Source organism: Myxine glutinosa, chromosome 13 (assembly GCF_964187855.1).
Source record: "Myxine glutinosa chromosome 13, kmMyxGlut1.1, whole genome shotgun sequence".
Classification (NCBI taxonomy): domain Eukaryota; kingdom Metazoa; phylum Chordata; class Myxini; order Myxiniformes; family Myxinidae; genus Myxine; species Myxine glutinosa.
In genome coordinates, this window is record NC_136273.1 from 61,852,167 (window position 1) to 61,863,030 (window position 10,864).

Here is a 10,864-nt window from a genome sequence, read left to right on the forward strand (position 1 = left end):
GTCAGTCAGTCAGTTCGTCCGTCCATCTGTCCGTCTGTCCGCCAGTCCGTCCGTCCATCAGTCAGTCAGACAGTCAGTCCATCCATCAGTCAGTCCGTCAGCCAGTCCGTCCGTCCGTCCATCAGTCAGTCCGTCTGTCTGTCTATCAGGCAGTCAGTCCGTGTCCATCCGTCAGTCAGTCAGTCAGTCCATCCACCAGTCAGTCAGGCAGTCAGTCCATCCACCAGTCAGTCAGGCAGTCAGTCAGTCCGTCAGTCCGTCAGTCAGTCCACAAACACTTGAAACTTCTTCTCCGAAACCGCTGATGGGATTGCGACCAAATTTGGCACAAATGATATTTGTTGTGTTGTGACTAAAGTTTGTTCACGGCATTAAAAATAATCTGGATCTAAGGGCGTTTACCGGGGTCAAAGTGGGGCCAGGTTTGAGCCCCCAAAATAGGAATTTGCTTTTTCCTCTGAAACTACACACACGATTTCAATGAAAGTTCACCACAACCTTCATGACCGGTGATGTACCGAATTTTGTTCGCGGCATCAAGAAAATCGGGCCCTGAAGGGGTGTATGGGGGGGGGGGTGGGGGTGGGGGAGTTGTCTCCCACAATAGGTATTTTCATTTTTCTCAGAATATACATACGCAATTCTGATGAAACTTGACCACAACCTTAATCACCCGTGTTGTACCAAAATTTGTTCACGGCATTAAAAAATAATCTGCCTCTTTGGGGGACTACAGGGGGTCAAATTGGGTCCAGGTTTGACCCCCCCAAAATAGATATTTGCTTTCTTCTCTGAAACTACACACACTATTTCGATGAAACTTCACCAAAACCTTCACCACCCATGATGTACCAAAGTTTGTTCACGGCATTTTAAAAATCTGCCCCATGTGGGAGCCTATTGGGGGGGGGGGGGGGGGGGGTTGCCCCACAAAATCAGTGTTTGCTTTCTTCCCATAAACTACACATGCCATTCCGATGAAACTGAACCACAATATTCATCATCCGTGATGTACCAACGTTTGTTCACGACATTTAAAAAATCTGCCCCTTTGGGGATCTATGGGGGGGAGGGGTTGCCCCCCAAAATAGGTATTTGCTTTTTTCTCAGAACCTCCACACACATTTTGATGAAACGTCACCACAATCTTCATCATCCGTGATGTACCAATGTTTGTTCAAGGCATTGGAACAATTGAGGTCTGAGGAGGTACACGAGGTGGGAGGGGGGGGGGGGGCAAAATAGGTATTTTTTTGTTTGTTTAAAGTCGTATGATTATGTTAGTATGATTCTTCATACTGCCCTGTCTTCTAGCAACCATTGAAATTGGTTTAAAATACCTATAGTCAGTGCAGTATACTGTTTATTCTACCAGGTGAGCACCATGGGTATTGCCTCTATGTTTTTGTAACGTTCTCCTTGATGCATAAAGCTGTTGGGAATATTGGGCAAGAAAAAACAGCAGATGCTTCTCAACAGCGATTCTCATCGAGAAAGTCCCTTATTACACAAAAGTGAATCAATGGCAGAATTTAAAAAAAAATCAAAACCTGCCAATGGGTGTACAAACAAGACCAGTTATCACTCTCCGTTGGTAAACGGTTGCTTTTTTTACCATTCACTGTCCATCTCGGCTTCTCAGGGTACGGTGCGGAGCAGGTTCAGTGGGTTCAATGGATCTTCTCACATGTCAGGTATAGCTTTAGCTTTACAGTGTTTAGTTACACCTGGGTAGTTTTACAGTATTTATTTTGATTCAATCTCAGCATTTCCTAAGAGGTACGTTCAAAATGTTCTTGGAACGAGATACTCCCAACAATCCAGCAAACGACACCTTCGAAAGCTGTCTACCATATAAAAGACAATGTCGGTTTGTGTGTTTGTGTTTGTACAGATGTCTGTCCCCCTTCACAAGAGTACGTTTTAAAGGCCAATCTATTAACACAAATGTGTGTTCACTACGGTCTATTTTTGAGGATAAAACCAACTCGACAAACATTTTCCATAAAAGAGTAATTATGTGTCATTCTATATATATATATATATTTTTTGTTTTGTATACTAGATCGAGGCTCGTGTAAGAGCTAACATTAATCACAAAAAAGCAAACGGACACATAAAAAAACATATAAAAAAGGGAGTGGGAGACAATATGGGGAGAGAGAGAGAGGGAAGCACACAAGAACAACAGCAGAGATCAGGGAAATCGGGAGATCTGTGGGAGGGAGAGGGCTTGGGGGGAGGAGGCACGGGAAGGGGGTTGTGGGGTGGGAGAGGTATAAAACACATGGACACTGCGAGGACTTCAAGGAAAGAAGTCGGTATTTCAAAAAAGTGGATCTGGGGTGAATTAGCAGCGGTAGAAGAGATCAAGGTTTTGGATGGGGGAAGATAAGAGATGGTGGTGAACAGCTGTTTTAAAGACCTGGGCGGAGGATTGGGATTGAAGAGAGTGAGGGAGGTTATTCCAGAGGCGGGAGAAAAGAGGAATGAAAGAGTGAAGGTGAGCAGAGAGTCTTGATTTTCGCAGTTTAACCAGAAGAGGGTTGCTGGCAGATCTTGTGCGACCTGAAGGAATATTTGGGGGACAGAGAACAGACAGAACAGGGGGAGCTAGGCCGGAGAGGAGTTGGTAGAAGACAGAAAGTCCACCAACCTGCCTGTGGTGAGTGAGTGAAAGGCCCTTGGAGTTAGCTTCATGGCGGGAGATTCCAATGATTCTGAAAGCTTTGGTTTCAACAGCGTGAAGCCGAGCTAGGTGTGAGGCAGGAGCACCAGCTCAGAGGGGAGAACAGTATTCCATTGAGCTGCGGATGAAAGCCTTGTATGTGGTGAGGAGCTCAGGTGTGCCAAGGAAGGACTTCGCACGACGGAGGATGCCCAGTTGGCGACTGGCTTTGGAGGCCAGATTTGAAATGTGGATTTTCCAGGAAAGATCATGGCAGATAGTGAGACCCAAAAGATTGAGTGACAGAACTTCTTGGAGAGGATTGTTGAGAAAGTAGATGTGAGGTTGTCCAGTTGGTCTTTTCGGAGAGACATTGTGAGAGTGTGAGATTTGTCAGGATTGAAAGACATGTTCCACTTGTTTAACCAGTCTGTGATTTTGTCCAGGTCTGCAGAGAGTGAGGACGCTGCAAACTGCCGATCTGAGGGATGAAGTATGGAGCGGCAGAGAGTGGAGTCATCAGCAAAGAGGGTTTTCCAGAGAGTTTCCAGATAGTCCAGAGAGGCGGTTTTCTATTAGAATTGCAGACGGTGGCTTGCAAACTGAGCCTCAAGGGCGGTGTACAGAAATGTTTTTTTCAAATCTTACTATAATTCACCAAATGTCCGTCCGTCTGTCTGTCTGTCTGTCCATTCGAAGGTACCGTAAAAACTGCTGAACCGATCGCAACGATATTTTTGTTGGGTAATCCTGGGATCTCCAGGAGTAAAATAGGCTATTTAGTTTTCCCAATTTCAGCTTTGGTCTCCAGCATTCTTAGGTTTGAACTCCCGCATAACATTCGCGTTCGCATAACGTTCATTGTGACGATGTTTTCATTGTGACGATGTTGTTTTCCCGGGTGCCGCACAAACGACCGCACCGATCGCTGCACGGCTGCTCCGATCGAACTCGGTGACCTCAGATAAAGACCTTTCATGAGGACATGGGTTGAATCCCTGCTTGAGAGAATAATTCCAAACCCCTCCCCGCCATCACGGCCATCTCTCCAACTTACAATCCCATGACATATGCGGAAAGGATGACCCAAAACCAATATAAACATCATTAAACATCATTCTATATAAACATCATTAAAAGTAAATAATGACCTCAGCCAAAGTTCAAACGCCGTTTAATCCCTACATGAGAGAATTCCACATAGCTATTTGGGTGGTGAATACGCTAGCAGATCGCTGTCTCCATCGATCTTGCCAAGGCCGTAACAGCTATCAGCTCAAAATCCTTTTAACTGTTGATTTGGTAGTTCTTACAATGCAGGAAACATTAACAATGTTGTTAAAAGTTTATTTTGTGATTAATTGGAGTTATGTTGTTTGGAATTTAAAAAAGAGATATCGAGTTCAAGTGAATGACGACATGCCGTGATGGTTTCTCCATTCTGAATGTGAACTTCACGGATCGCCATACGCAGATTCACCACGGACCCACGATCGATGTTTCGATACGTGAACGTACCCGTTTGTTTGCGAACGGGTACATTTTTCATGGAAGTCCTTCACGAACTTGCTGTCCATGTCTGAAGTGCGACTGAAGGTGCTACAGGAATGTGGAATTTATTGGTTTCATGCTTTAGCATTCGCCGTATCTGCATTGCCCGTTTGCTTCTGGCCTCCCACCCGTGCATAGCATAGCACGGGTATCTACCTAGTAACAATAAATACAGGGTGACACAAAAGTAACCACCAGATTTGAAATAGCTGTATTTTGTGTTATATAATTTAAATTATTTTTCTTTTTATTGCAGATATTAAATGAAACCCTTGAAGGTAATAATGAGCCGGTATACACCTCAGCAACGTGCAGCAATAGTTGAATTTTATTTCAAAAACAATTGTTCAAATATTTAAACTCGGAGAGAATTTCGGCGAGTTTTTGCAAATCGTTCCGCTGACTTATCGCCCCCAGACTACTTTTTGTGGGGCTATCTTAAAGAACACGTGTATGTAAATAATCCATTCACTGTAAATAATCCATCCACATTTAAAAAATAACATTGTCCAATAAATCAACGATTTATCACCAGACGTTTTGACGAGGGTGATGGAAAAAACCGTCGAAAATGCTCGGATTTGTGAATGTGAAGCAGGCGGTCATTTACAGGACGTAATTTTTCACGTCTGATGTAATATAATCTTAATGGATTCAAGAATTGTTTGTCGTTGTGTTTTTATTTCATTTTCCAAAAGTTATCGGCAAAATAAATCAGGTCGTTACTTTTGTGCCACCCTGTACAAGGCGCAGGAAGGTAAAATTCGCTGCACATGATGTGCAAAGTGCGCAGAGTAAAAACATTTACATCCACATGGTGTCTAATAAATAAATAAGATATAAGTACAGCTGACGCAAGGCCGAGGCTTCAGACTTTGGCACGCTTATGAGGCTGCACCATTGAATTTTTGCACCAGCCACTTTTGACATACGAGTTAGGAAATAATTACCGTGCGCTCGCGAAGCGAAAAGCAGGGTTAGGCAATCAGTACGTGCGTATGTGTCTGCATTTTAAAAATTCATTTCTTGGCAACCATTGGTCCGATTGACAGGAAATTTCATTATAGGAGCGTTTACGCGAGTCGAATTTTTTTATTCATAATTATGACGTCATAGGTCACGGGGAACAGAAGCCATCTTGGAAAAACGTCACATCTCTATATCTCCCAAAACGCTCAATGGAAAAAGTTGAAACAAGACGAATTGTCAAGTACTCCCATGGGGAATAAGATATGTTGATGATGATGTCATCAGTGCCTTCATAATGATGTCACAATTTGACAAGTACAACGCTTGATCTGATCAGTATGATTTTTTTTCTCGGCAACTGTTAGTCCGATGGATGCAAAATTTTCACAATCGGAGCGCCTCCTCCAGTGGAATGTTTTAATAATTATGACGTCTTACTTCATGTGGCACAGGTGACATCTTGGAAAAACCCGAAAAAAGTTGCACATCTCTGTCTCCGAAGCCGCTCCATGGAAAAAAATGAAACATGTTACGTTGTGAAGTACTCCCCATGGGGAATAAGATATGTTAATGATGATGTCATTGGCACCTTCATTATGACATTACTAGGGCATGCCCGTACTATATATATATCTAAAATTATATCCCCCCCCTCTATTTACATGAAATGGTTTGGTCCAAAGCGAACGGCTTGCGAGTGGTGACAATCCCCCCCCTCTATTTACATGAAATGGTTCGGTCCAAAGCGAACGGCTTCCGGAGTTTGGTAAAGAAATCGCCATCGCGTGCACAAACGCGCAGGAAAGCGAATGAATCGCAAATTCGTTGTTATTAGTTGTAAAACATAGTTTAACGCCAACATAGTTTGCAAACGTGAAATAAATGAATACGCTCTCAAATGTGCCATCCGAGGCAGAGTGTGCCCGCCACGTTCGGCACACGCGATCGTTCGCTGCTCTCTGATTGGTTGAATCGTTTTTTGGACATAGCTCGGTAAGTAATTGTCCGATTAATATGAAACCTTGAAAAGGCACATCCTCGGGTCCCCAGCAATATACCTGGCAAGTTAAAAGTATATCGGACCCGTGGTTGTCGAGAAACAGCGGTCACAGACAAACAAACGTACAGACAGACAGACAGACAGAGATTACTGGAATTATAGATAGATAATGCGACAAGTACAATGCTTGATCTGATTGGTATGAATTTTTTTCTCGGCAACTGTTGGTCCTAGTCAGGTTCACTATGTTTTTTCGTTCAAAATCATGGTAGATTAGCAAACCTATACATTTTTGGAAACGTTATTACATGGAAAATCTGAAAATCAATGTTTACATTTGCCAATTCCGACCAATTCGATTCGACCAATTCGACCAATTCCACCATTCGACCAATCGCTTCGATCGACCATTCGACCATTCGACCAATTCGATTCGATTCGATTCATCGAATTCGATTCGATCGACCATTCGACCAATTCGATTTGCCAATCAATTTGACCGACCTTTGCTTGTGTGGAACGGACTGTGAAAACGATGCGGACTATATTGTCGGATACGACACACAGGACAGTGATGACGAACTCTAAATGGCATATTCTGTAATCGTGTATGTTTGATGCCATTGACTGCCTGTGTATATATTGTCATTGACTGCCTGTGTAGATGTGAAGTTATACTGACTGCATGTGTATATATGATTTTGCTGACTGCCTGTGTATGTTTGGTGATATGAATTATTGTGACACATTTTGATGTTATTAACTGCCTGTACAAAATGATAACATGTATTTGATTATGCAACTTATCGCGAATATAAAGACAGTATTTTGCAATTCAAAACCTTTGATTCGTGTCTTACCATTCCCCATAGCGCTAATTTTATACTTTCATTGGATTCCTTGTCCCTGAAAATATAGGTTTAGTATATTTTTAAAAGTTTTTAGGGTAATTAGAGGCAGAAATAGAACAAAATATGTATTTTACAGTGGCCATTTTGAAAATCCAAAATGGCCGCCATACAGGTATCTCTCCAAATGTAAACATTGATTTTTAGTTTCCTTATGCTATAACCTTTCCAAAAATGTATAGGTTTGCTAATCTACCATGATTTTGAACGAAATATAATTTATTGACATAGTGAACCTGACTATCCGATGGACACAACATTTTCACCATAGGAGTGCATCCTCCTGTATTATTTTTTCATGACAATATTGACGTCACCGGTGTCGTGGTATAGGCGCTATCTTGGAAAAACTGAAAAACTTTGTACCTCTATATCTCCAAATCCGCTCCATGAAAAAATTGAAACATAGCTCATTAGAACGAACTCCGCATGGGTATAAGTGTTGTTAACAATGACGTCATTGGTGCCGTCATAATTCGACAAGTACAATGCTTAGTCTGATCAGTTTGAAATTTCATGAGTGTGATTTACGGAACAATTATATTGGAGAATGTAAATTTATGATGTCATCGCTCAAGTGGTCTGGCAGCCATATTGGATCATATTTTTAAAAACTTCAAAAACAGAAGAGTTGGCTCACATCAAGTTAACTGTGCAAGGTAAGTATTCTGTGAACATAACCACCTTTGGAGGTCATTTTTCAGAGCAGAGCAGGGGTTGGCCTTTTTTGGGCACCTTGGCCCACTTTTTGAGGGGATGCACCTTCCTACCACCAACCCTGTTGGTCGCCACCTTCCTACCACCAACCCTGTTGGTCGCCTGTTGGTCACCTCTTGCGACACAGAGAATTACCAGTGAACTGGTACTCAATTTGCCGACCTTGGAGGAATGTACAGGCTGAGTCAGCCCCCCTGGCGTTAATTCAGCGATCGACCGGGATTTGAACCGCACGATCCATGGGATCCCAAGCTGGCAGCCTAACCGCTAAGCCAGCACCAGGCTTAGTATTCTATGAAATGAAATATCTATTATATTTATTAAGTCTTTATTGAAGGGAGTTGAATGGAGTTGAACTATAAAATACCTGTAAGAGTACAATGTTTCTTCCAGTAATCTCTTCCTGGTTAATCCTACTATTAATTTGCTCTTGGTCACTGGCTTTGAGACCAATACAAATTTTCATTATGGACCCAAGGCATGGAAAATATACATATATCGAACAGTTTCAAATGGAGCACCGCCATTCGAGCATTAAATTGCATCAGACGTGGCAATAAATGGGAATTGTTTCTCCCAGCTTAACGGCTCGATGAATGAAGACGCCATTTGCGTTTTTGCCGCCTTCATCCCTACCCCGTTTAGAATCCCATGTGGTCACGGGCAACTTGCTAGTCTCCCAAATTTCAGCTGTACTACACACCTCAACTCCTTTACTGCAATTATCAGGGATGCCTCTTCGTGGTGGTTGTACCTCCCCCCTCCCACCCCAAAGCAAACCAGTGGCCAAATCTTCCCCATTCTTCCCTGCCACTCGGATTCGTCACGGCAACGCGATCATGGTCAGAGTGCCCATCGATCACTAACTCTGTCGTGGCCCTAACTTTGTGAAGCAGATGTGGTGCATCTCTTGGTCGCTCCTGGGAGATTGATCAGCCATGACCGTGCTGTGAGCTTGCTCGAGAGACCTGTCCGAGGCTATACAACAACAACAACAACAACAACAAAAAGAACAACAACAACTCTTTTACTTTTATTTTATCCAATCTGTTGAACTTTCTTTTGGAGGAGGTTCAATCCCACTCTTCCCACCAGCACTTCAATTAAGCAGTGCACCACTATCTTCTAGCCAACCCTTCCCTACCCATGACCTTTTATATCTTTATTAACCCCGAATCCAACCCTCTTACTTGCAGGTTACTCTGTTTCCTCTCCTCTTCTCCTTACTGTTTTCCTGTTGTTTCATCTCCTTCCTTGTTGTGACAACTGTGACCTCACGGCCAGTATGTTTCCTTCTTACCATCTGTCCCCACTCTTCCATGAGCCGAGCTTTTGTACAGAAAAAGTGTCAAAGCCCGTTATCTATCCAGAGCACCATGCAAAGTTTAAGTGTGATCCATTCAATTGGCAACACACATCACACAATCGCGGATAAGCAGCAACTGTCTTCCCTGATATGGGTTTGGAGTTGCTGCAGCAAACACAGCATGTTCACGCGACCGGTACAAAACGATTATCCCATTGGATGGTTTCATAAACAAACTGCTTTGAGGCAAACACGTATACGAGTGTCACCTGGACTCACAACAGAAACAAAACTCTCAGGGGCACAAATTAGGCACCTGCGTTTTGTGAACCTGAGCAGGAGACCAAGGGAACAATTGTAATCTTTACCCTGCATTCGCGAAGCAAAAAGCAGGGTTAGGCGATCGGGTAAGTGCGTACGTCTGGCGTACGCAGATGGGTCTGCATTTTTCACATTTATTTTCTCGGCAACAATTGGATCGATTTACACGAAATTTTCACCATGGAAGCGCCTCTGCCTGTATAATTTTTCATTCATAATTATGACATCATATTCATAAGTCACGTAGTACGGACGCAATTTTGGAAAAACGATGCACCTCCATATCTCCGAAACAGCTCAATGGAAAATAAATAAACAAACATAGTTCATTGTCAAGTATTCCCCATGGGGAATAAGATGTTAATTATGATGTCATTTGTGCTTTCATTATGACGTCATAATTCGACAAGTACGTTTGATCCGATCAGTATGAAAAAAAAAAATTCTCTGCAATTGTTGGTCCAAAGGACAGGAAGTTTTCACCATAGGAGCGCCTCCTCCTGTAGAATATTTTAATGATAATTATGACGTCATAGGTCACGTGGAACAGGCGCCATCTTGAAAAAACAGAAAAACGTTGCACCTCTATATCTCCAAAATCGCTCCATGGAAAAAACTGAAATGTGGTTAATTGTAAAGAACTCCACCTGGGGAATAAGTATTGTCGCGTGACTACCCTTGGTGAACACCGTAGGGTAACACGGATGACCGATTGCGAGACTTTACACTCCCGAGGCGAAAACTCAATGGCGGATTCAAGCTCAACACAAAGTTAAACGCGCGGGAGGCCAGACGCAACGAGCTCCACAGCCTTATCTATTAAAATGAAACACCCAGGAAACTGCGTTCAAATATGTACAGAAAATAATATAAGGATTTATTATTGAAAAGTAATAACAGTGAAAAAAACACGCGCCGGTAATACTAATAACTAAATCGGGACGTCCCCACACGACTGATATCAAACACAAAACGAGGGAGATTAATTACGAAAAGAACACGTCACGTCGTTCAAAATGTACGCGGATTCGGGCTTATCTGGTCTTTCGTCGTCTTTGTGGCTGCCGTCCAACACCGCTCCTTTCGGCCCGATCGCACACCTCGCTCCAAGTTCCACGGCCCTCTGCGTCCGCCTCCAAGCGCCACCAGGCCTCGTCGGTCCAACGGCCCACACACACCACGAGCTCCTTTGCTCCAACGGTCCACCGCAGGGCTGCACGAAGCAACCAAAACCAAGTGCCAACTGCCAACTGCAACGAGCTGTGGTCACGAATGTTCAACGAACCGTGTCCTGTGCCAACTCCGACGAACTGTGCAACGAACCGTGTCCTGTGCCAACTGCCACGAACTCTGGTACGGAACTGTAACAACGAACTCTGCGACTCAACTCTCTCAACTCTGGACTCCACTCGAACTCCCGAAAT